Below are 5775 nucleotides of genomic sequence, written 5' to 3' on the forward strand. Positions count from 1 at the left end.
GATTATCCTTTACCCGCAGAGAGGGAGAGAGGGGAAAGTGATTTTCGCAGTTTATCACCCATCATGAGTCATTGGGGTGGGGTGCAGTGGGTGGGTGGTGCGAGGGTCAGGGTGCCACGTCCCAGGAGGCTGCTCCTCGTCTCTGTCGATACAGATAGGACCAATCAAAGCTGCTTATCTGTGTCTGGGTTTTACGGCACAGCGTGTTCCACCGTGAGACGACATTGGAAGAGCCAAATCCAAAATGGCACTGTGATCCCACCGTGTCTTCAAATTCATTTCTGCACCCACCCCCCATCCACAATCTCCCCTTCCTCCCCCTCCTCTCCCTCCCTCCACAGTATTTCACCCCCGGCTCTCCCTTTTCACATTACACACATGGGTGAGCTGGCACAAGGTTCTCCGCCTCCGTGTAACCTCCTCCACCCTGCGCCGACGCCACCCCCACCCCTCAATCTTTTCCTCGAATCACAAAAATAAAAACCAAATTTTTGCGATTATGTAGGAGGAGGGGTGCTCTTTTATTCCAGAAAAAAAGAGCATCCAGAGAACAGATTCTAACAAATGACATTACGACTACAATGAATATTATAACCATTCAAATGTGAAGAAATTAGCTTTTGATGTTTTCAAGATAAAGATGCTGCACTATGAGTAAAAATGGTCTTTGTGTTTCCATGACCGCAGTTATGTAGGTCTACAATAGCTTTCATAGTAGGCTATCATTACACCATCCATTAAATGGTTTGTGTGTGTGTGTGTGTGTGAGAGAGAGAGAATCGTTTGACGCACGACCCAGATTGAGCCAAGATAAGAGAGGATAGGCTATTTTAGGGGAGAGCACAGGTCCAACCATAACCAAACCACACACATCTGCTGAGTGGGTTTATTTTATTTAGCATCTAAAGAGATCTCATGTGCCTGAGTGTAGAAAACAAAAGCGTGAGTCCTGTCATTTAACCCGTGACGTTCTGTGTCTATGTGCCAGACCAGCGAGCCAGAAAATACCACACAGCACTCATCGATTAATGTGGGACAATGAAAAGGCACTCCGGGCTCTCTGGGGACCGCAGAGGAGGGAAATTAGCCCGCATCAGGCTAATCAGAGGACCTCAGAGTCCATTAACATTTGCATCACAATCCCAGGTAGCAGGCTGTCTGTGATGTGGACTGAACATTTGTGTTTGTGTTGAAAACCAAACGGAGAGAGAGGTGGTTTCAGCACCATGGACAGCGTGTGGATGCAGCCTATATAGAAGACAATCTAACCTACTTTTATTAATAGCTTATTGAAGTGAAGGTTTAATAATTTTTATAGTTTGGCCAAAATTCTCCACACAAAGTCCTCTAAGCTGGTGTTCCTATAGTTTCCAGTCAAATCTCGTGGCCTCCGTCGCCGTTTCCTCAGTTGTACTTGAAATCACAGGTTACCAAACTTTGCATCACGCCCCACAAGTTACTGCAACGAGAACAAAACCGTATCACCCGGTTGTAACGTCTATTTCTCCTAAAGATGACGAGCAAAGCGTTCACTTCTCACACATCTCCACGTAAAGTGCAAGCATGCAGAGGAACAAAGAACATTGTGTTTTTAAAAACACAACAGTAAACCCACTGTGACACATGCAAACATCAGATGTATCTACACTGTTTTTCCTCTCGAAGTGAAACCACGGCCGCCGCCCGCTCCCACACAGAGAAATCCAGGTGGTGAACCACTAAGAGCCTTTTCATTACTGCTAATGCGCCTGTTTAATGGCTTATTATGGAGTCCCGAGAGACTTCCTCAGAGAGGGGTTTGTATTAGTCCTGCATGGTGGCGTCTGTCTCAGAACAGCACAAACAGTGATAAATGACACGAGGAATTCTTCTACTGTCTGTCCATCTATCAATATCTATCCATCCGTCCATCCACCCATTCATCCATACCTATCTATCAATATCTATCTATCCATCCATCCATATCTATCTATCTATACCTATATATCCATCTATCATCGTAATTTCTCGTATTAAAAACCAGAAGTCTAAACTGTATCTAAATGTGGGTTTATTCCTCCCTCCGTGTGTGTGTTTGATATCAAACGCTCCCCAGACGCCGTTTCCCTGTTAACCCACAGTGAGTCTGTTCTCTCCATCAACCTTTGACGTCCTCTCTTCCCGGGTTCACTCTCCTGCTGCGACACATTAACATTGTAATTGCCTTTTTTTGAGCACAATAAACGGAGCCGGTCCGCGGGGACCCGCACGGCCCGGGGCTGGCACAAAGCTATGCCATCGATTTTTCACTCTCTGCCAGCAAAAAGAAAATCTCAGCCAGCGAGAAACACCAACCTGGACACGCGTGTTTGTCTAGAAATTCTGCACGTGATGATGTAGCGTGTCTGGAGACAAGCGGACACCTGCCCCAGGCCACGTGGTATCACATAATTAGATGAATTACAGCCAATTATGATTTTGAATTGTCTTATAATGGCTGAAAACATCATTATTATCGTTATTATTTGTCATTATTTTTAACATCATTGTTAGTTCTTCTCATTATACTGTTTTATTATAAGCCAGGACCATGTCTCCTGTATTGATCAAACCAGAGGTGATAGAAAATCATCAATATCTATTACACCTAATCTACTATAGTAAGAACTCCTTCTATTGACTATTGATGTGTGTGTGTGTGTGTGTGTGTGTGTGTGTGTGTGTGTGTGTGTGTGTGTGTGTGTGTGTGTGTGTGTTTGTTGTGTATATAACTGCATTGAATTACAGCATGACATCTCTGGAAAGTGGATACATTTTAGCTGGTCCTTACTTGCTGTTCGGGTTAGAATTAGGTTTAGGTTATAGGGTTAAGGTCAGTCCGGGCATTTACATCTGGCCATTTAGATTCCTCACTAAGATAGAAGGATGTGTGTGTGTGTTGTACAGTTTTATAGATTAATTAAGACTATATGTGTGTTTGTGGGTGTCTCCCCCAAGTTTTGTACACTTGTGCATTTGCCTATTTGTTTATTTGTCCAAATTCATATCTGCTAAGTGTGCACATATATAATGTGAGTTTCTGTGTGTGTGTGTGTGTGGTCTTGTCACTCAGCGCCCAGTCAATAACCGTGCAGACCTCAGTGGCTGTTTAACTGTCGTGTAATAGTTTTGTTCTCATTAAAGTTTTATGTCGTGAGAGCAGCAGACATCTTGTCGGCCCTCACAGGGATTCCCACGTTTGAATCACCCTGCACTCTGACAGCTGAGAGGTTCACTGTGCTTCACCCTGGAGCACTTGACACAGTCACAACCACAACACACACAGTGACTGGGAGTTTAACACTAGGACAACCTGGCTTATGATCTTAGTTTGTAGCTGTATTGTGTCATGTAATATAAATGATCTACATGCTTTTAAACCTCTTTAGTTTTCATGGTATTTTACTAACACAGTATGATGTTAGGATCTTATTCCTCCACTTTCCTTTGATGATCTCTGTTTCTAATGTAAAGAGTAAACTGTAAATGTCAGTCTTGACATACTTTTATTCATGTGTAATAAACCCAAAATAAACCCACTTTCTACACTAGACACAGTCATAAGATTATATAAACAAGCAAATCACAAGGTTATCTGACCAAACACCTTCTGTCCAAGAGGCCATCGTTGATCTCTATCTGACACAGTGAAAAACTATAAACACACATTTAATGTTTTAAACAGAATATGGATGAAACTTTTGCGTTGTAAAGAAGGGGCCTGAATTTCTTGACTTGCACGTTTTGGTCGTGTTTTGGTTGTGTTTTGGTGCATAAATGCTCCTTCAATCAGCTCCGCTAAGGATGATACGTTTTCACCCCTGTCTGTTTGTGTGCTGGTGTGTTTGTTTGCAACTGAACAGATTATCACAAAACTTGTTGGAAGGATAAGATATGGATTTTTAACATTGTGAGAAAGGGCGTTTTTCAACATTTTACTGTTTTCCCAGGGAAAAAGTAATGGATCCGGCATGTTGAGGGGACAGTTACTGTATCTGTGAGTACATGTGAAGTTTAGTGCGGCTTGATTGAATGTGACAGTTGGGCCTTGGTGGAGAGCCATGCTAGTTACTATTAAGTCCATAGTCAAATGTTTTTAAATCACTTAAAACTGCCAATCTGTAGCTGTAGGGAACAAGCAGACACAATCTAACATTACATTGGTTGTAGCTAAATCAGCAAAAAACATCTAAGGCGATTAAAAAAAAGAATCTTTCAAAAGCCTATAATCTCTTTAAGTTGCTTTCATTCATCACCACTCATGTTTCTAAAAATACATGTCATTTGCTTAAGTTTTTCTTCTACTGGCATAAATTTGTGTCTTTAGATTCTGAATGAAAAGATGAGATCAAACAAATATAGCCGTGGCAGTACAGGGAATCCCTTTTTTGAAATTAGCATTGATGCTGCTGTTTATTCTAACGTGTCTCTGTGTTTTTATTAATACAACCCATCCATTTCCTCTGCCTATCCAGTCTCAATGATTCATTGAAATGCACATCTTGTTTGCAATTGACTACATTCACAACCTGCTGAAAGCTTTTTGTTCCGTCCCTGTGATGTCGGCAGGCCTTCAAACAGCTTTGCTTTAATTGAAGCAGCGCTCGTGGAGAGTGCTCGCAGCGTAATAAAGGCAACCGCCGGCCATGTTACATGCTGCTTTATGAATAAAAACCTCGGTTGCTTTTGAAAATGGCTTTTTTTCCCCCTTCACATCCTCCCATCCCCCACAGTGGACCGGGCAGCCACTTTGGACTGTCATTAACTGCTATTGTCAGCGGTGCAATCAAGAGCAGGGAGGGAAAAAAAAAAATGCTCCAACACTTATCATGAGCTCAGCCACAAGCGGGAACGCACAAAAAACGCACAAGCCACACAGCAGGAGAGTGGATGTTACTATTGATTTCTGGGCTGATGTGTGAGGCATTGCACAAATACAGAAGCTTGGGCACAAAAGGTGTTTTTTGTCTTTCAACAACTATAATTGTTCTGCAACACCAGGGGAATGACTGACTCTATATTTAGACAGCAGGTCAATACAGACTCCATGAAAAAGACAGAGGCTGATTTGCAATCTTCAGTTTGATCTGAGCTGCTCCTCAGGCTTCTTATGTTGACCCCAATTCCCTTAAAACATATTAAAAAACATTATGCAACAAAAGTATGTAAGGGAAACTATATGCAACAAGTTCTCAATCCTACCTGAGTATAGTCTGTATAAGTGGTTTGTACCTAAACTATTGTTATGACCCTCAGGAGCATGTCATCCATTCAGGGCGCTGAGGTGAAGCCCCTCCTGCAATTCTAATCATGAAATTCACATTTTAATGAAAATTGTTATTGTGGTGTGAATACATTTTAGTTTTTACTAACACGCAATGACTAATGCAAGAGTTAATACATTCAAGCCCAAATAAGACATGAGAGAGACGGAGACTGTTGATGGCAAGAAGAGTCAACTTTTCAACCATTTTGAATGCACCATCCGTGCACTTATACGCTGTGTGAGTGTGGAAATACACAAAATGAGACACAGCAAGAGTTCAGGTTAAAAGAAATACGTTGTTAAGGTAAGAAGTAATTTGCAATCATGGTTACAATTGTAATGAACAGCATTGCGGGGGGGCGATACCCTGCATGTGTGCTGTATGGTTCATCCACCTGCTGTACTGACAGATGATTGGTCAATTTAAACCAGATTCCGGCTCTAAGCTTATTGGCTGCAAAAGTTGATGCATTGCTCCGCTGACATCACTC

The sequence above is a fragment of the Hippoglossus stenolepis genome, chromosome 3 (genome assembly GCF_022539355.2).
Source record: "Hippoglossus stenolepis isolate QCI-W04-F060 chromosome 3, HSTE1.2, whole genome shotgun sequence".
NCBI classification, from domain to species: Eukaryota; Metazoa; Chordata; class Actinopteri; order Pleuronectiformes; family Pleuronectidae; genus Hippoglossus; species Hippoglossus stenolepis.